Source organism: Vombatus ursinus, unplaced genomic scaffold (genome assembly GCF_900497805.2).
Source record: "Vombatus ursinus unplaced genomic scaffold, bare-nosed wombat genome assembly UNPS02014812.1, whole genome shotgun sequence".
Classification (NCBI taxonomy): domain Eukaryota; kingdom Metazoa; phylum Chordata; class Mammalia; order Diprotodontia; family Vombatidae; genus Vombatus; species Vombatus ursinus.
Genome location: NW_020954590.1, coordinates 107455145 through 107477674, shown reverse-complemented (window position 1 = coordinate 107477674; position 22530 = coordinate 107455145).

The window sequence follows — 22530 nt, the reverse complement described above, 5'->3', positions numbered from 1 at the left end:
AGATATAGATATAGATATAGATATAGATATAGATATAGATATAGATACATTTAAACCTGGAATGGTTGAATGAAATAGCAGGAGATGCGAATTATAATCTTGGCTGCCATGTATTCCTTATATAATCTATGGTAAATTATATAACCTATGGATCTCATTTTGTTCATATGCATAATAAAAGCATTAGACTAGATAATCTAAAGTGTCCATTCCTACTATATTTTTATGATTTTATATTTATATTCCTTCTGTTGTAATAAGGTTAAAAGCACCTACTTCACAGGGTTGTTGTGAAACTTAAATGATATTATATATTTAAAGTGCTTAGCAAAACTTAAAGTGTTGTATAAATATCATTATTGTTGTTTGTTGTTAACAAGTGAAATTGATAATTTGTCCACTTTTTCTTGCTTATTACAAATAATTTCATTCAAAATCGAATAGTACTCTCACAATAGAAAAGACCTACAGAAATGGTTATTGTATACATATAGGAAAGCATAAATATAAAAACAGACAAGAGTTGAGATTGCCTACATAAAAGTGTCATGCTAGTAGATAAGCTCATTACATCCATTGTGGGGAATAAATAGTGATTGAAAACCAGAGTCTCATTGATCATAGACTGCAAAAAAGAAACTGGGCAACAAAAAATAATAGGAATTCATAAATGGGAAGCTTTAGTAATTCAATATACCTGAAGAAAAATGGAATGTAAGCAAGTACAACTTGACTGCTGCAGGGAACTCAAAACCATTCCAAAGAGGTATTTGTTTAAACTTAAATAAAAAAAAAACATGGGGAGACAATTCTGGGAAGATGGCAGAGTAGGTCAGAAAATTCTAAACTCTCCAAATATCCTCCACAAAAAAAAGACAGAACATCACCTCAGAGCAGCAGAAATAAACATGGGGTAGCAATTGTCCTTCTAAGATGATTTTAGAAGACCTCAGAAAAGATCTGATCTCCAGTGGTGGAAGTTTGGCCCAAATGATGTGCAAACACCTCCAGGCTAACTCTTCAGAATCAACAAATAACAACCATTGGGAACAGCTGGGTTGAGAGGCAGCTTCAGCCTTAGAAACTTTCATCTCACAGACAGTGTGGGGTCTGACGGCTGAGATGGAGAAGATTGAAGGTCTTTACACTGTCAAGGGATGCCAAGCACAGCTGTGCTGCCCAGATCTGTCTTGGATGGTAGCTGCTGAGAGAAGGAGCTAGCATACACTTGGTGAGTACAGTAGTGATGGTCAGGGACCTTGCTGGCTGTGGGCACTTTCAGGAGAGCAAAGTCCCTGGTTTCAGTTCCAGGACAGAGAGGACAGCTGCAGTGTGAAGCTACCAGATGGACTGCAGGGAGCAAGATCATTTGTGGGACAGTATGGCTGGGTACCAGAGCCATGACTTAGGAGTGGAAAGGGGAGCCCAAGGTTGAACCCTGAGACAGACCTCATAAAATAACAGTAAGAAGGACCTGATGCTTGGAGCATCATTCCCCATACATTGGGACTATAACTTGATTACATTAATAGCTGTTAAAAACAAAATAAAACAAATAAACAAAAAAAAGAGTAAGCAAAGGACAAAGAACCCAACCATAGAAAGTTACTACAGGGATAGAGAAGATTTGGGTTCACATTCAGACGAAGATAATGTAGTTTAAAAAAAGTTACCTTTTTTCATTAAGAAATGTTAAATGGTCACAAGTAGAAAAAGAGCTCTTGGAAGAATTTTAAAAGGGCTTTAAAATCAGAGATATTGAGGAAAATTAGAAAAAAATAAGAGCAATACAATAAAAGCAAGAAAATTATGAAAAGAAAGTCAACCAACTAGAAATAGAGAATCAAATATTTTAGGAAGAACATAATTCCTTGAAAACTAGAATTGTACAAGAGGAAGCTAACAACATACAAAGATACCAAGAAATAATAAAACAAAATCAAAAGAATGAAAAAAAAAGAAGAGAAAGTGAAACAGTTCATAAGAAAAACAATTGATCTGGAGAACCTATCAAAAACAAATAATATAAGAATAGTCATGTTATTATGATAAAATTATGAAAAAAATTACAATTTAAGGTCTAGCAGTGCTGAATCTACTTCCTTTACATCTTTTTCCCCCTGGTTTCTTTGAAGTTCCTGCTCTTTTGTTCTTCCAGATAAACACTATTATTATTTTTTCTAACTCAATGAAATATTTTTACAGTAAAATTATGATAAAAATAATCTAGATAAAATATTACAATAAATTATCAAGGAAAACTGCCCTGAAGTTCTAGAAGAAGAAAGCAAAGTAGAAATAGAAAAAAATCCACTGATCACCACCTGAAAGAGATCTCAGGAAAAAAACTTACAGGAATATCATAGCCAAGTTTCAAAGCTCCCAGGTTAAGGTGAAAATATTGGAAACAACAAGAAAAAAAACAATTCAAATATCATAAAACTACAATAAAATTACACAAGACCTAGCAGCTACTACATTGAAGGACTGTAGGTGTCTTGGAATACTATATTCTGTAGAGAAAAAGGACTGGGGTTATTATCAGGGGTAACTTACCCTGCAAAGTTAAATATAATCCTGAATGGAAAAAAAAGGATATTTAACAAGCTAAAAGACTTTCAGGTTTTTGTGACAAAAAACCCATAACTTAAGGGAAAATTCAACATATAACATTAAGGAGAAATGTAAAGTAAACATTAAAGACTAGTTATGAAGGACTCAATAAGGTCAAATCGTTTACTTTGTATATGTGAAAATACCAGATTGTCATAACTGTCTGGGTAGTTTGAAAGAAAGGTGTGGTTTGAGCTAGGTATGATGGAATGATTCTAAAAAAATACAACTGTTTAAGGGAAATAAGAAGGAGTAATTATCTCATACAAATGAGGCATAAAAGGAAAAATTGATACAGAAGATCAAGCTAGTAGGAAGGAAGGGTGGAGAGTGTTGGAACCTTACTCTCATCAGGAATGGGTTAAAGAGGGAATGAATATACATACATACGTGTGTGTGTGTGTGTGTGTGTGTGTGTGTGTGTGTGTGTGGATAAAGGTATTCTAAATTCAGAAAGAAATGAGGTCAAGAGGATAGGGTGGAGGAAGAGGATAAGAGAGGTACTCTTAGAGGTTAAGGAATAGGAGGGCAAGGTAGCAGGTAGAAGTAAAGCAGAGGAGTGAGTAGGGATAGGATAAATAGAATGAGAAGGATAGTGAATAAAAATAGGAAGGAGGAAAAGACACAAGTAAATGTAGTATAGAATGTGAATGGGATGAATTTACCCATAAAACAGAAATGGATAGTAGATTAAAAATTTGAATTAGACAATATGGTGCTTCCAGGAGAGATTAAAAAAAAGAGAGAAATACACTCAAAGATAAAATAAAGGTCAGGAGTGGAATTTAGCATGTAAAAAAGCAGGCATAATAATCTTGATTTCAGACAAAGTTAAAGTTAAAATAGATTTAATCAAAAGTGAAAAATAAAGAAACTATACTGCATCAGCAATATTATTTAATATTGTTTTAGGCGATAAAAATACCTAGACAGTATAAATTACCTGAGTGTATACCTTTTAAAACACACACAGGAACTATATGAACATAATCATAAAACACTTTTTAAGCAAATAAACTCAGATCTAAATAACTGACATAATATTTATTGTTCTTGGCCATGTAAAGCCAATATAATTTTTAAAATTACAAGTTTACCTAACTAATCTATTCAATGTCATCTCAATTAAATTTCTAAAAATTACTTTACTGAGTTAGAAAATATAACAACAAAGCTTATTTGGAAGAACAAAAGGTCAGGAACTTCAAAGAAAACAAGGGAAAAAGATTTAAAGAAAGTAGACTCAGCAGTATCAGACCTTAAACTATATTATAACGTGAGAGCGTTGTTGAAGTATAAAAATTATAATCTTGATTATTTTAAATTAAAATTTTCTTATATAAACAAAACATATGTAGCCAAGAATAGAAAGAATGAAGAAAATTTGGAGAAAAATCTTTCATAGGCAATGTCTCAGATAGGATATGATTGAGTTGAAATATGCCTGTGAGGCAGGAAATGATGAACTGGTTGATTTCTAAAAAGATGGGAAGACTTGGACTTATGAGGGAAGATGCTATCCACCTTCAGATAAATACATGATAGTAGGAAATAAGCATAGTAGGTCTTCCATATATGTGTATGAGTGTATATGTGTGTGTGTGTGTATATATATATATATATATACATATATATGTATGTTTATGGATATCAACACGCAATATGTGTGTGCATGAGTGTGTAAAACCAAAAAAAAAAATTCCTGAAAGATTTTCTACCAATATTCTATAAGGAAATGAAGGGGAAAAAAGACATGATAGCTAGATAGATGATTAGCTAGATATATATGCACACATAAAAAAATAACCACATGCTTGGTGCAGTATCAACATAATAGGATCTAAAAATAATTTCCAAAAGAAAACTTTTTTCATATTTTCACATATAACACCAAATCAAATACAATCTAGTGTAAATATAAAATATATTATTTGGTTTAAAATGAATATGCAATGATGATATTTGAAAGAGTTTGAAAACAAGTATTTGACTATTATTATAAAGACCACTGTTATCCAAAATACAGTACTCATGCTATTTTGTGAAAGAGTAGTTGTATCTAAAAGTATTTTTTTTTCCTGAGGGGACTATAAGGGGTTCTATCCATGTGCTTTAATCAGGGTAGTGAATTCCTACTGTGGTAATTACCACAGGGAGGATAAAAGAAGTCAGTGATCTGAAGAAAAACACTTTACAGGAGGAACAGGATTAAAAAAGAGAGAACTAACTCCGAAACTTCTTTCTATGTAGAATCCTTGTAACTTCCCTAATAATCATACATTTCTTAGGAGTTATAATTATCATCATCCCATATAGGATTGTAAACATTTTAACATCATTGATTCTCTTATGATTTCTCTTCCATGTTTACCTTTTTATGCTTTTCTTGAGTGTTATATTTGAAAGTCACATATTCTCTTCAACACTGGTCTTTTATCAGGCATGTTTGAAAATCCTCTATTTTATTAAATATCCACTTTTTTTTCTTGTGTAGTTCTGGGTAAGTTATCCTTACTTGTAATCCTAGCTCTTTGGCCTTCATAATATATTTCAAGCCCCCTGCTCCTTTAATGTGGTAGATGCTAAATCTTGTGTGATCCTGTATCTCCACAGTATTTGAATGTTTTCTTTCTGACTGCTTGAAGTATTTTCTCTTTTACCTGCAACTCCCAAATTTGTCTATAATATTCCTTGGAGTTTTCATTTTGGATCTCTTTCACATAGTGATTAGTGGATTCTTTCTCTTTCTATTTTACTCTCTATGTCTAGGATATCAGGTCAATTTTCCTTGATAATTTCTTGAAATGTGGGATCTAGTCTCTTCTTTTTTATCATGCTTCTCAGGTAGTCCAATATCTCATAAATTATCTCTCTTTAATCTATTTTACAGGTCAATTGTTTTTCCAGTGAGATATTTTATATTTTCTTCTATGCTTTCATTCTTTTGATTTTATTTGGTTGTTTCTTGATGTGTCACGGAGTCATTTGCTTCTACTTGCTCAATTTTGTTTTTAAGAAAACATTTGATTGAGTGAGCTTTTGCATTTTTTCCTACATGGCCAATTCTGATGGTTTTTTTTTCAGTGAGGCAATCAGGGTTAAGTGACTTGCCCAGCATCACACAGCTAGTAAGTGTCATGTGTCTGAGGCTGGATTTGAACTCAGGTCCTCCTGACTCCAAGACCAGAACTCTATCTACTGCACCACCTAGTGCCCCACCAATTCTGATTTTTAAGGGGTCATTTTCATCAGTGAATTTTTGTACCTCTTTCTCTAATTTGCCAATTCTTTTTTTTTTTTAAGTTTAATTCTCTTTGGTATTTTGTGTCTTTTTTAAACTAAGCTGTTAATTATCTTTTCATAATTTTCTTCCTTTGCTCTCATTTGCTTACCCAATTTTTCCTCTACTACTCTTATTTGAGTTTGAAAATCATTTTAGTTCTTCAAGGAATTCTTGTTGGGTCTACATCCAATTCACATTTTTCTTTGGTGCTTTGCTTTTAGTTATTTTGAGTTCATTGTCTTCTTCTGAGTTTGTGTCTTGGTCTTCCTTGTCACCACAGTAACTTTTTTAATATTCAGGCTCTCTGTTGTTGTTGTTTGCTCATTTTTCCCACCTTTTTGTTGATTTTGTAACTTATGTTAAAATAGGTCTCTGTTTCCAGGGTGGATGAAGGAGAGGCAATGTCTCAGGCTTCTGGCTTTTTTCACTGCTCTTTTTCACAGTCAGTTATGGGGGTTTGTAAGTTTTTCATGCTTCCAAGGTGATGTGATTTGAGAAAAAGGTCTGGGTCACTGCTCTTCTAATCTGTACTCAAAGTGCAGGGAAGGGCCAGGAAGAGCCCATGATTCCTTAGAATTGCAACTGGTACTGCTCTTTAGGGCCCCTTTTCCATTGGTGCCTTAAATTATACTGTTCCTCATGGTCCCTGAACCCTTGTGACCAAAAGTGATATTGTTCCTCAGGGATCCTGCTTTCTTTTAACTGAAAGTGCTCCTCTGCACTCCTGAATTGTGATTTAGAATTGGGTATAGGCAATGGAATTGCCAAACAGCTTCTGGTCCTGTGTTCAGTGATAGCACAGGGGTTCCCCTTAATCTTTTTTTTGACCAGTTGCCAGGTCCTCTTAACGTCTCTGACTTGAAAGTTATTGAAGATGCTGCTACTTCTGTTGCCACAACCAGGTCCCTCCATTGGTGTTTCATCCATGTGGTCCCTGGGTCAGTCTCCACATCCATGTCAGATACCTCTTCCAGCCCTCCTAAGTTGTGTTGGAATGAAAGAATACCTCACTGTGACATTTAGTTGACTCTGCCACTCCAGATTTGATTTAAGGCATTTTAAAAAAGTTATTTGGAATGGAATGTTGGGATAACTCACTTGAGTACTTCCTCTACTCCTCTATCTTGTCTCTACCCCTGGAAGTCTGGCTTTTATACAGTTTCAAGTAGCCTGTGAGTCTATGCCTTAAATGATAGTACAAAAGCATTAAATTTAATCAAGTGAATTGTAAATCAGTTTAAAATATATAAAAGTGGGTTTCAATGACAACACAAAATGTTATATTCTGAATTCTGAGGGGATATCTCCCCATCCAGAGTGTCAGGGCTCAGATACAGATAACCAAAATGATGAGGGCTGATACCCTATTTCACACAAGTGCCATACAAATATCCTGGGACACTCCATCTCAACTGTGATCATTCTTATTTGAAAGTTAGTATTCATATCAAAGGTCATTAAATTCTGCCTGTTTGACAGCTCATTTTAAGTCTCCTTTAGTCTCAGACTCCTATGGGTCATCCCCCATATCACGCCCTCTAACCACAGGTGTTAGAGGTTCTATCATTGTGGTTCTATCCTGGTCCTTAGTCACATTTTCCTCTAGAATACTTCACTTGATGGTCTTGTCATCTCCCATATATTTAATTACCATTATTGTGCTAATGATTTTCAGATCTACCTGTCTTTCTCCAACCTCTTTGCTGACTTTCAGTCTCTCATTTCCAACTGTTTTTCAGATATTTCTAACTGTATATTCAGGAGACATCTTAAATTCAATGTATCAAAAATGGAACTCATTATCCTTCCCCCTAAACCCTGCCTTCTTACTGTAGAAGGCAAGCATATCTTTCCAGTCTTTCAGGTTCAAAACTTAGGAGTTATCCTTGACTCTTTACTCTCTCTCATCATCCATACCTAAACTGTTGCCTAGGACTGTCAATTTTTCCCTTGCAACATTTCTCAAACACATCCCTTTCTCTCCCCTGACACTGCCAATGCTCTAATGCAGGGGTGGGGAACCTGTGGCCTTCTGGGTCCTCAAGTATGGCTCTTTGACCGAATCTAAACTTCACAGAACAAATCCCCTTAAAAAGATTTGTTCTGTAAAACTTTGACTCAGTCAAAAGACCACATCCAAGGACCTAGAAAGCCACATGTGGCCTTGAGCATGAAGGTTCTCCACCCCTGCTCTAGTGCATACCGTCAATACCTATGCCTAGAATTTTGCAATGTTCTGCTGGTAGGTTGGCCTGCCTTAATTCTCTCTCTACTCAAATTAATCCTCCATTCAGCCAAGAAAGTGATTTCCCTAAAGTATAGATCCAACCATGTCATTTTCCTATTCAAAAAAAAAACAAAAAAAAGTAAAACAAAACAAAAATATCAAACCAAACCAAACCAAACCAAAACTAAAACAAAGCAAAACAAAACAAAAAACAAACAAACAAACAAACAAACAAAAAAAACTCTAGTGATGTTCTATTGCCTCCAAGATTTAATTCAAAATGCTCCTTTTGGCATTAAAAACCCTTCAATCCTTTATCCCCTCCTACTTTTTCAGTAATTTTAAACATTGCTCTTCAATACTTAGTCTTTAATCCAGTGACACAGATCATCTAGTTTTTCCATAATAAGACACTTCATTTCTTGGCCTCTGGCATTTTCTCTGGCTGTCTCCCTATAGCTAAAATACTCTTTCTTTCATCAATTCTGGATATTGACTTCTCTGGCTTCCTTCAAGTCATAAATAAAATGTAACTTCTACTCAAAACCTTTCTCAACTCCTCTTAATACTAGTGACTTCTTTCTATTAATTATCCCCTACTTATTCTGTATATAGTTTCTTTGTTTATATTTGTTTGCATGTTTTCTTCTCTATTAAATTGTAAACTCTTTGAAGACAAGGATTGTCTTTTGATTCTTTTTTTATCAGTAATATTTAGCACAGTTCCTGGAAGATAGAAGGTGCTTAATAAATGTTTATTGATTGATAGTTTAAGCTGGTGGTGTGTTCCTGGAGCTCATTTGGACACTCATCTTTTTTTCCATCCTTTTCATTGGGACAAATTGTGAAATGCCATGGGTAAATAAACATTGGTTTTGGGAATATACATTAACTTACTTTTTTTGTAGTGTCAATTTCCTGAATTAATTTTAAATCTTATTTGAGTAATTTTTTTCTGGAGACTATTTGCTCTTCATAATAATATTTCTAACAGGGACAATAATGCATTATTGGTGGAGCTGTGAAAGGCCCCAACCATTCTGGAGAACAATTTAGGACTATGCCCCAAAACTGTGCTTACCTTTTGACATAGAACACTACTAGACCTTTATCCCAAAGAGAACAAAAAAAAAGGAAAAGAACTTATTTGTACAAAAATATTTGTAACACCTATTTTTGTTATGGTGAACAATCAGAAATTGAGGAGATGCCCAACAACTCAGGGATGCCTGAACAAGTTTTGGTACATAATTGTGATGGAATGATCTTGTGCATAGAAAATGATGAGAGAGGTAGTTTGAAAAAAAATAAAAACAATAACACCTGGGATGATCTATTATGATACAGGGTGAAATTAGTAGAATCAGGAGATTGTTGTAGAAAGTAACAGCAATATTATAAGATTGACTGTGAAAGACTTAGCTATTCTGATCATTATAAGGATCCAAGACAATTCTGAAGGACTCATAATAGAAAATGCTAACTGTCTCCAGAGAGAGAACTGAGAAATTCTTGAGTACAAATTGAAATATAATTGCTTCATCTTATTTTTCTTGCTTTTTTGTGACATACCTAATGTGGAAATATATTTTGCATGATTTCACATGTATAATTGATATCATTGCCAGCTTTTTCACTGGGTAGGTGAGGGGCTGAAGGAAGGTATACTTTGGGGTACTCAATTTTTTAAAAAAATTGTTAAAAATAAATGGATAATATTTTAAAAATAATACTTTTTTTCTCTGTGTAAGGGAGATACTTAAAGCTCATTGAAGTTTCTGTCCAGTGACTGATTAACATATATGTAGCTAATCTTAATGGACTTGATTTGTTATTTTTTGATGCTACCAAAGCTTTCTAATTTTTAATCATCCAAAGATGATATACCTGATACAAGAAAACCAAAAATATGCCATTCACTATATACAATTGGAGAAGCAGTGTTAAGAATTGTTTCAGCTGAAAGTTGAATATTAATATGCACACTTGGGAATTGATGTTCTGTTTATTTGCTGTTTGCTATGCTGCTTATCATCCCACATCATTACTCTACATGCACTGACGACATTCAGTAACCCCTTCTTGAATTATATATTGACATACTAGCACACTTGAGAATTCAGTGACAGATTTTATGGGAATACATACACAAATATATAAGCTGTCTATTGTTCAGAGTATATTTATTGATGGAACTAATTTTTATAAGGTGAGAGCTCAGTTAAAACTATTTTAACTCTTCTTGATGAGATAATTAAGTGATTAAATATGATGTATTATATTGCAAAAATTCAGTATCATTATTATGTAAAAGTTCCCAACACTTATTTTCTCTTCTTGATACTCACAGCACCCTTTTGTTGTTTTCAATTAGGAGTGTTATTGACTTACTTTTTTCACAGGACAAAAACAATCATTTTTTCCACTAACTTCTATTTAACAGAAGAATAAACCAAAGAAACAAATAAGAATAATGCAGTGGATAGAGTGCTGACTGATCCTGGAGTTATGAAAACCTGAGTTCAAATCCTGCTCAGACATTTTCTAGCTATGTGACCCTAGGTAGGTCACATAACTAATGTCTGCCTGTTACATCAATCACAGGGTCATTTTGAAGATAAAATGTGATAATAACTATAAATGCTTAGCCACATAGCCTGTCCATAGTAAGAGTTAAATAAACTATTATTCCCTTCCCTTTTGTTTTATCATTTGGTTTGTTTGGTTTGTTGTTTATTATTTTTTTACACATTTACAAGCAAATCAGACTAAATCAGAAGAAGAAAGGATATAGAAAAGATATACATAGTATTAGCTATGTTCTTTCTGGCAAGAAGAGCAGCATGCTCAAAGCAGGTCTCCCTGTCCCTGTCCTTCCCTTGACAAGTCCTTAGTAATTTAATGGATTTATAATATCATAAATGTAGACACAGCCTGCATCAGCATGGAATACAAGCCCTCTAAGCCTTATTATCCTATCTGATTCTTCTCCACATTTCCTAGCAATTCTCCAAAGAGGATTCACTGAGCTCAGTGGAGACTTTACCTTGGTCAGCCTTACTCACATGTCATGGGTGTTTGCAAAGGACTTGAATTATACATTTGTTATCCATCATGATATTCATGTGATCAGCAAACCAGTTCTTTTTTCTCTTAAACAAGTCCTTAGTGATACTTTTACATGATTTTGGGGTACATAAGCCATCATTAATTTTATGCTTTATTACTTGATCTCCTCAGTCAGAAGACATTATATCTGTTTTAATGGGTGAAAGTCAGCTCCCTACAGTGTTTGATCCTGGGAAATCTTGACCGAGAAAGTAATGCTTTCTAGCTATGAATGGGTATAATAATGCTTTTCACAAAAGTAGATATGGGCAACTTTTCTTTATTGCTATCATTATTTTTTTTTCCTTTATGTGCAGGACCACCTCGGTTGTGTCATTAAATTTTATTCAAGTAATGTGCTATTACAGTGAACTCACTGATGGTTACTGTGTGACCCTGGGCAGAATCATTTAATCTTTTTGGGACTCAGTTTGCTCATCTATAAAAGGAGGCAGGAAGACAAGTGAATTCTGACTTCTCTCTAGCTCTAACTCTATGATCCTATTTTCCTATCAGGCAAAATTGAAAAAGAAGGAAGCAAGGAAAGATTTATTAAGCATTTACTATGTGCCAGGCACAGTGCTTAGGGATTTAAAAATATTACCTCATTTCATCATTATTACAACCCTGCAAGGTAGGTGCTATTATTATCCCTCATTATACAATTAAGGCAACTGAGGTAAGTAAAGGCTAAGTGACTTGCCCAGTATTATACAGCTAGTTAATGTCTAAGTCCCTATCTAAAATCACATCTTCCTGACTCCAGATCCTGAACTCTATCTACTCTGTCACAGCAAGTAGCTAAACCAGGATGGAGAACCTGTGGCCTAGAGGCAACATGTGGCCCTCTAGGATGGTCCTCAAGTGCAGCCCTTTGACTGAATCCAAACTTCACAGAACAAATCCCCTTAATGAAAGAATTTGTTTTGTAAAACTTGGACTCAGTCAAAAGGCTGTACTCAAGGACCTAAAAGGTCACATGTGACCTCAAGGCCACAGGTTCCCCACCCCTGAGTTAAACAATAGTTTGTTGGGGAAAATTCTAGGGATCTGCAAGCTCATTAAAAGGAAATAGTGTGTCATGGCAGGCAAAAAATCTGACATATTCAGGCTGCAGTGAGTAGTAGGATTAGGGAATGGAAGTTCCATAGCATCAGTTCTGATTGGACAAGGAAGGAAGGAATTTCTTTATTTCTATGTCCTATACAGTAGGAAAAAATATGAACTACTGGATGTGAAGGGAGGGATCAAAATGTGACTTGTGGGTCAATTGTTATTCCAACAAATCTATAAATAACTATCTACCAGATAACCAATATTCTTGGAATCATATATCTCTTTTCTTTGTCCCTTCATTTCCTTACCTGTTGTTTCCTGTCTTTCTCTTTTTCTGTCCTCTCTCTACTTGTAGTAGCATTTTCTCTTGGTACTGTGATTGAAATCTTTTACAAATAGGGCCAACCCTCATTTAAAAAACAAACAAACAAAAAGTTTGTAGACCAGTGTCACAGAGCTTAAATTCAGCTGTGATTGTCTTTTGTATATTCATGGACACAAAATATATAGACAGGACTAAAATTAAGCCTTGAAGTCACTAAAAGAATTTACAACCTATGAGTTTATTTATAATATTAGAAATCTATGTGCTTTATCTATAATAGAAAACATTCTTCTGCATACACTTGTCCCACAAATGCCTGTTCATTATTGTTTGTCATATCATTCTGTATGCTATTCAGGAGGAAAGTTGCACAGTATTCCATCCCATAATTATATTAATGTATATGGTTATATGTATCCTTCCTACTTTATATGATTAAAATATTACTTAAGGTCTATAGATTTCACGTATATCCTCTAGTCTTTAACTGCATGTACTAATAATATTGACTGTAGCCTTCTCTTAAAAGGTTATGTCTAATAAGATGCTGGCTTTAGCAGCCTTCAATATAATGTGTTGGTACTGTAATTAGAGAAGCTCCTTTGAGGAATGGGAACAAGGTAAAATATATTGTAAGCAATTGTGTGGAAGATCATTAACTGAGTCATTTCAGAAGAAAGATGGACCATCACCCATGGATCGTTAGGCTGGTCACAGCCCTTTTGCCTTTAGGTGAATTTTCATACTTGTAAAGCAAGACACAGGTTCAGGGAGGATTTGACTTTATTGTTTAGGTTTTCTAAAAAGCTTCCCTGAAATAATAATCTTTTCCCTAGTGTTGGTAAATATTGCAAAGGGAGGTAGAGGGCCAGTGTAATATGTTCATCATTTCCTTTCTTGGTATCACTTATGCCACGCTACATTTGGTACCTTCCTCCATGGTTTGGTATCCTCAGTGCTCCAATAAGAACTTTATCTATGATGATAATGCTATAAAATATAATCCAAGGAGCACAACTGACATGGCCATTATACAGAAGTCCAGTCCCGTCACCCCAAAAATATGTTTGAGAGCTTCACCTATAATGATGTAATTATATAAAGAATTGTATATTTTCTTTAAAATCAAAAGCAGAAACAAAGAAGTAGACATTTATTTTTTTTAATGATTCACTGTTATAGAATGGAACTTATTCCCAAGAGGCATAATATTATAGTGGAGAGCTCTCAACTTCAGATAAGGAAGACTTGCATTCAAATCCCCCTCTTAGAAACTTACTAGTTGTGGGAACCTAGGCTTAAGCACTTTGGGCCTTAGTTTCCTCTTCTATAAAATTAAGGGGTTGTATTACATGTCAACTAAAATTCCTTCCAGCTCTAAATCTATGATTCTTGTAAATAAACATGCTTATCTGATATTACTATTCTGAGCTCTTTAGGTGTTGACATCCTTTGCAACTTTATGACCCTATGACTTCTCCTGCAAATTCTAGCAAGGTAATTTTGTTGTTACATGATTACCAACCTATAGATATATAACCTCAAAGATTTAACGAATGCCAACAAAGTCCCTGTTTCCTATCTCCCAACCGAAAGGATCCAGAATAGAACCAAATGTGTAAAAATCATCCATTCAAATACAAACTCCACTATTCAAGAATGGATGTGTGATGGAAAATCATGGATGTTCCAGACTGGACTATTGCTGCTTCTCTGCTGCCTCTTTTTTCTTCCCCCTCTTCTATAACTCTTTGCTGGAACTCCTTTTAATATTAAGACAGATGATGGTGTCATTCAGTGATTAATAGCTGTGAAACTACATATTCTAGGAAACTAAGGCTTTTCTGAACAAAATGAAAATTTTTTGAAGGAGGTCTCTGAAAGCAGGAAAGAGGAAGACCTGCCTCTTCTCCACTATAAAATATGCACGTTGTTCACCTACTTCATAATTTAAGATATTTGTGTGTAAAAGAAAATCATTAGAGAAAAAAAAGTAAAGACAGCGATGTTGATCTGATTGCTAAACAGAAGCTTAGTAACTCTCCTGATATTTTGTAACTAATGTATATGGAGAAGAAAATGTACCAAGCAGACCTTTACTGAGGGATTGTAAACTCCATCTTAATTCACTCTAAGCTTGAATAAAAGACATAAAAAGAACATTTGGTCTCTCTAGCTTATATAAGTTCAATTTGGTATTACAACACCCCTTTTAAAGTTTCTCTTGTGAAGCTTATTCTTCCTCTAAATCTCCAAAAACTATGGTTCTGAATGAAAAGATAAAGTTCAATCTTAAGCCATTTCCAACGTTGGCTCAGTCTTTGTATCTTGACCTCAGAAATCCAATTTAGGATTTAATCCTTCTACATGATAATAGATGATTCCTTTTTCACAAAGTTGTTCAAACAATCATTGTGGGATTTAAATAAGTCAAATTCCCTCCAATGAAATAACTCAGTTTTAAGATGTAAAATAAAGTCTTCTCACTGTACAGAGTCTTCCTTTCAAACAGAAAGCTATTCTGTTATGCTCATTCCAAAAATTACTTGGACTTTGTGATTATGGAAATCAGGTTGAAAATTGCATAATTAAAGAAAGTTGCTTGAGGACTGCAGATTTTTATGATGCTATTAGAACTGACAAGATCCCATTAATAATTTGTATTTCATTAAAGCATGCAGCTAAAGAAGCAGAAAAAAGTCGTAAACCTCAAAACCTTTCACTAGCTCCTTATTATCTCCCAAGCGAAGTTCAAACTCTGTAGCCTGACATTCACCATCCCTTCCTCTCCTGGCTGGAGTTACCTATTTTTGCAGACGTAACTAATACTACTCCCCTTCCACAGATTCTAGGGTTAAGCGAAACTGGAGTCTTATACATTACAGATTTCTGCCTTCATGATTTTGCATAAGCTATTATTTGTTCCTGGACCCTAAGTCATAATTCTACATTACAATCCTGCCTATCCTTTTAAATTGAATGCCCATGCTCTCTCCTGCTGGTAGCAATCATTGATCCCTTCACTGACTGACAGTTTTTCCTCCTTAGAACCTACAGAGCACTCTTTAAAAATCCACTCTCTCTCTCTCTCTCTCTCTCTCTCTCTCTCTCTCTCTCTCTCTCTCTCTCTCTCTCTCTTTTGTAACAATGTTATAGCCTCTTGTTAGGCTATGAGCTTCATGAGGGCAGGGACATGATTTAATCTAATTTTGTTACTAACCCTAGGTTTATTAAAAAAAAAAACTTACTATGGATTATACATTTAAGAAATGTCTGACAAGTTGAATCAAATTTCATTCCTTTTTCTCCAGAAACAGTAGAAGGAGGTAAGAATTGGTATCTGGAGACAAAGGAGCAAATCCCAACTCTGGAATCTGATGGAGTATTATGCAGAATTTATTTCCTCTCTTCCAGTTCCTCATATGTAAAATGTGAATTATAAATGTATATGTATACCTACCTTGTTTGATTGTTGTGAGAAAAGTTTTTTTTAAGTTGTTGACAAAAATTTACTACCACCCCCCTCATCAAAATCATTTTTACTTAGACACTCTTTTTTATGTTCAGCTTCAGGATACTTAAAAAGAAATGACCATAGGACTTTCTATACTATCTATGGTTTCTTGCAGTTTTTAAATTGTTCTCCTAAAGGAGATGAATTTAGATGCTAAGGCATTCAGAATATATGTTTAAAATTAACACTTTTCTATAGTTCCTTTTAGCATAAAATAATTTCCTTGTTTATCCCTGCTTATATGGAGAATTATCATTTTTGCTTTGTCTGGTAGAAAGCTTGCAGCATCTACTTTTTTGTATTTCCTTGATGAATAGTAGGTTTTTTTCCCAGACTTTTTTTACAGTGTATATTTCTTTTCTTAGTTGTGTTTCTTCTAAGAAACTTATTATTTTATTGGATTGTTTAATCTGCTCACATTTAATGTTTATGAGTTAGATTTATATTTTCTTCTGTTTTTGTCTCAAGTATTATCTTTTTCTGAATTATTTTTATTCCTCTTCTTTTACAACATTACTTTGTCCCTGTGATTAGTTTTACTTACTATGCTTTCCTCTCATCCTCACTTGTCTTCATATCCCTGCAAATGTGCCAGTCTTTTTCTGGTTTTGGATTTTTAACTTAGTGACTAATTTTGTTTTTGTCCCTTTTATTCAATTATCTTATTTTCTCTGCTTTTCCTGATTCTTTTCTCCCCTTTCAGTTAAGTGGCTAATTCAAAAGTCATCCCTCCTTTCAACATTTTTGTTCATTTTCTTAATTTTTTAAAAAAATTCCTTTTTCTCTTTATCAGTTCTTTCCTCTCTCTCTCTGCCTCTTCTAAACTTTTGTTTTTAGAAAACTGATCTTTATATGTTGTTATTCCTTCTTTAGTATCTTTGTGTTCCTCATGAAATTAAAGCTTCTAAATATTCATGTTTGAGAGCCCTCATCTAAACATTTTCCAGGGCATTACCTTATAAATCATTACCCCTTCACAACTTTTTTAGTGTTGTTGCTATACCAAGATAGAAGCAGTGCCTCATAATAACAAAAAAAAAAAAAATTTCTCTGTGTCTCAAACTGTGTGGCTCAATTTTATCCCTTTTTCTCTCCGTGATCATTTTCTTTCTCATTCACTACATACTCTCCTTTCTGAGACAATGCATTTCCATTCTTCTGGATGATACTTGTTTCCAGGAGCTCTGATATCCCTTCTCTGGGACTAAATGTTATACTTTAAGACTCAGCACTCTCAAAAAAAAAATTTTAAAAAAGGTCTTCCTGAGCATCAAATTCTTGCAGGTTAAACTGAGTACAAATTCTCCATCTCCCATTACAGAATATATTTCTTGCATCACACTAATGTTCTCTAGCTGTAAACCTATTCTCCCCTACCACCTATTGTTACTGAGAGATTATAGGAATAATTTTCTCTTTATTGATTATCATGAACTTGATTAGATTAAATCACACATTACCTATGTCCTCTGTTTCATTCTTTCCGTTTATTCACTTTCCAATTCCACAGTTCACAACCACAAAATAAATTGATTCATTTCAAGTAATGGTTGCCAGATATCATCCAAATTTTTCAAACCTATTCCTACATTGTCATCTTTATCCCCTTGTGGAATTTGAGCTGTGAATCTTTTAATGGTTCCTTCTTATTAATTTTTACTATTTTACTTACAAAGCCTAATAAATGCCCTTCTCCATCTAGTTTCCTACCCTTTAATAATCTCTAGTGTTGCAGTAATATTTTGAGTCTTGTGCTTTCCTTATTTGCTATATTACTGACCTTTCTTCTTTTTCTGTTATTTGTAGTGTTTGTACATTGAGTAATTTGCTTTCTTTAAAAAAATAAAAAAAAGTTTTAACTTCTCTTTTTAACTTCTCTTTTATTAAATATCTATATATCATCCTTGATAATTAGGTGATCTTCAGGGGTCATTATTTTGGATTGTACTAGAGATACTTTTCTTTTCAGAATATATTATTTCATTCTCTCATGGATTCTGCAGAATAGTCTTGTTTTTATTAAATATTCAACTCTTTCTCTTATTGACTTTAAGAATCTTTTGATTGTCATTAACATTGTTAAATTTGACCACTATATTCAGAAGTTTTGGTCAGTTACCTTATATTATTTCTTTCATTGTGGAAATTCAGGAATTTGACTTAGCATGCTTTTCTAGGAGGACTAAGATCAGTAATATTTTTTTCCTTAGGAAACTGCCCTTGAAAGCTATATGTTTTAAATTACATAGATAATTTGATATTTTCATAATTTTTTCTTTTCTTCTTCCATATCATTTTTCACTTCAGTATGTTTTTATTCCTAATCTTCTGTTCACTCTTTAATTTCTTTGGAAATAGTTGATACAATGGGTTTTTTTTTTCTATTCTAATTATTTCTTCCATTGAGATCATAAAGTCTGTCATTTGCTTTCATCTAAATTCTTCTCTCAATGTTTTGCTTTGTCTCTTGAACTATTCTGGATTCATCTTGCTGTGGTTCCATGCTCCCATTTGAATAAAGTAGTTTTCTATTTTTTCCCCTTAGGCATTTTATTTTTTATTATCTTGAAATATTAATTTAGAATTTATTTGTAATTTCTTCATATCTTATTTAAACCTGACTTCTATGCTAAGCTCTGGTCTGTCATATTCAACTGTTAGATGTTTCAAAATAAATATCCTATAAAAACCTTAACCTCAATATGTTCAAAATGGAACTCATTATCTTTTCCCAAAACATTGTCTTGTCCTTTCAAATTTTCTTCTTATTACTTCCTTTCCTGTTACTGTTGAGAATACCACCATCCTCAAGTCATGGAGTCTTATAACCTAAGTATCATTCTTAACTTTTCATTCTTTCTCATCTTCTCCATATGCAATGTGCTGCCAAGGCATATAGATTTTATCTTTGTAACATCTCTCAAATACTTACCCTTCTCTCCTCTGACACTGTTAATACTGTAGCACTGGCCCTCAACATCTCATTCCTTGACTATTACAATAGGCTCCTGATTGGTTTGTCTGCCACAAGTCTCTCCTCTTTCCATTGTCAAAGAGCTCTACTTAAGGTGTAAATCTGACCATATTTGCCCCTCCTATCCTGCCCACTCAATAAACTCCTTTTATTTCCTTTTATCTCCAGCATTGAAGATAAAACCCTCTGTTTGATATGCAAAGCCATTCATAACCTGGCTCTCCTACAGTCACCACCTTTATAGTGTTCTTATACCTTGCCCTCCACCACATACTTTTTAAATCCATCGATACTGGTTTCCTTGTTGTTCCTCAAGCAAAATGTTCCATTTCCCAATTCTGTGCATTTTCACTGACTCTCTCTCATGCCTGAATATTCTCCCTCTTCATCTCTGCCTCTTTACTTCCCTGACTTCCTTCAAATTCCTGTCAAAATGTTAACTTTAACAGGAGACTTTTCCTGATCCTTCTTAATTCTAGGACCTTCCCCTGCTAAATAATTCCAATCTATCCATCATGTAGCTTGTTTTTACATAGTAATTTTCAAGTTTGTTGCCCCCTTCCATTTTTGAGCCCCATGAGACTATGGAATATGTTGTATTTTTCTTTGTATCTCTAGCACTTAGCTCAGTGCCTGGAGTAAAGTATGCTCTTAATAAATATGTGCTGACTTCACTTGGCTTTACTTGACACTAACAACATTGCTATACTGTCTGAACACAGTTTCTTACCTACCAAAATTTTTTGTCTTCAACCATTGTAATGTTCAGAGTTAAGATTAATATAATTTGAAAGAGAATTCTATGCTAATCCAGAAATAATGTTTGCTAACAAAGTCACCAGAAGAAGAGAAATTTCTGAATATAATAGTACAAAGACATAGGTTGGTTTTTTCATCCTTCTGGTATAAGAAAGCTTTTGGGGAGGGGTGGCAAGTGAGCATTAGGAATTAGTGGTTTTAGTTGTTAATTCACATGACTGTTGTCTTACCTACTGGACTCAGCTGTAATTGCTCTATTGTTGGTGTGTACTTTCTCTTTGGGAATTTTTATTTGTTTGGTTTGGTGAGAGTTAATGGGGACTGGAAAAATGGTTGTTACATCATTTTGTTAGTAATGTGACCAAGACTTCTCTCTCCATTGCTCCTTTAATTATATTTTCAAGAATCCAATGAGAGACATTTTTTATGATCTCTTAATAGGTATGTTATAGATCTATTCAATAATTAGCAAAACAATAAAAATTGAAAGACAAGAGAAATTTATTAACTACCTTTTTATTTTATGCATGATGCTGTATGAACATGTGTAGATATGTGTGAGCATGTGCAGGTTCATGCGTATTAAAATATACATGCATTTTATCTTTATTAAAACCTCTATTGAAGTGGATCACCCACCAAACCAAAATCATTAGATTAAATTTTTGTTTCAGTTATTATGCTATTATTTTTTTTCTGGTGATTTGATTGAAATGCTTTGGGTTTGATTTCTTCCATAATCTTGAAATTATGTTTATATACCATATTCTCTGAACCAGATAATTTAAAGAAACAATGATTTAAAAAATCTAGCTGTAAATGAATCACCTTTTCATTAAATTTTTAAATTATATGTATATATATATGCATATGCACATACATATATCAAATTGACTATATGCAACCTAGGAGGTAGAATGCAAAGGAAATTAAGAAGGGAGAGAGCAGTAACATGGTGGTAGGGAGGCAGTTAAGGAAATGCACACAGAAGATGTGGCACTCATTCTGAGTCTTGATGCCAAGCATTTGAAGAAGCAGTGGTTCTTCTAGGCATAGGGAGTGGCTTGTGAAAATATTGAGGTAAGAGATGTAGTAATGCTTTCAGGAAATGGCTAGTGATCCAGTTTGACTTAATATTTGAATTTGTGAAGGAAGACAGTATGAAATAAGGTGATAAAAGTAGGTGAAAACTAGATTGTAGAATTCTTAAGTATCAGGTTTTAAGACTTCATATTTTATCCTAAGCATAAAATAAAAAGTCACTGAAGAGTTTTAAGCATGAGAGTAGTGTGGTCAGACCCATTGAAGAGGTGGGGGGTTTTGGGGTGCTCCTAGATGCACAGAGGCACCCCAAGATCGTGGGAGGTTTTGGGGTGCTGGGAAAAAAGCCCAGATCTCAGCACCGAATTTGCCTGAAAGAATTCAACCCATATCTTCTTCCAGCCAGAGAAAAAGTTTATTAAAGATAAAGCATATAGGCCAGATCACACCCATGAGGAGAAGCAAGCTTGAGAATCTCAGCCTCTGGGTGTGAGAGGTTCTCAGCATCTGAGTGGGGGCTGGGGGCCATGAGAGGCTCCTGAGGATCAGCAGGCCTGGGGGTCTCAGCCACTAGGCTTGAGAACAGTCTGAATGGGAGAAAGGTGAATCTTAAGTACCAAAAGAATGGGGGCGGGGTCTAGGAGTGACCAAGCAGTTTGGAGTGACAGGAGGAGGGGTCTAAGGAGATCTGGATGGGAGTGGCTAGTAAGCTGTGGTGAACAGAACTCCTAGGTCCTGGACCTTGTGGCGCCTAGCTAGAATTAAGGGTGGCCAGAGGAAGGGGGGGGTTGGGTGGGTCAGTTTGGAAGGTAATAAACAATGAGAATAGATAATGAAGAGAGCTGAAAGGTGGGAAGTTTGCTTTCAAATGGAAATAAGGCAGTTTCTAAAACTTTAAGGTTTTCCTGGGACAGGGAGACAAACTGAAGCCAGGTTCTTTTTGGGGCTGGGAAGGAAAGTGCATTTGAATAAGATTTCAAAGAGAGAATCTAAAAATTTTAAGGTGTTTCTGGGAATTGTAAACAAAGGAGCCAAATTTCTTTTGAAAAGGGGCAAAAGAGAAAAGGGGCAAAGGTAAACCTCTTCACCATGGCTGATGTAGATTATTTTGGTAGCAGTGTGGGAGGTGGGTTATATATATAGAAAATAAAAGGAAAAGACCATTCAGGAGATACTTTTAATCATCTAGATGCAAGACTATGAAGATCTGTACTAGTGTAGAGGTTGTGAAGGTGGAGAAAAGAGGAAAGGTTTAAAAGATGTGATGGAGGCAAAATCAGTAACACTTGGCAGTTGATTTGATTTTTCCAATACCATTTGATCAGCACATCTTTCATCATACATTCCCCTGATGCTGGGCTCTGCCCCATTTTTTCCTTTAAAAAAAACATCAAGAACAATTAAGCATACTCAATCAAAACAAATCTCAACATTGGTCATGTCCAAAAATATATTTCCCATTCTGCATTTTAAGGCCATTTTGTCTCTGGCAGCAGGTGGACAGCATGCTTTATGTTTGCTTCTTTGCTCCAGTTCTTTTTCAAACTTACTTATTTATTATGTGTTGTAATCAGCTAATACCTTCCCTCTACCTCAAGGGCATCTCCACTGTCCTCTTTATGATACTTAT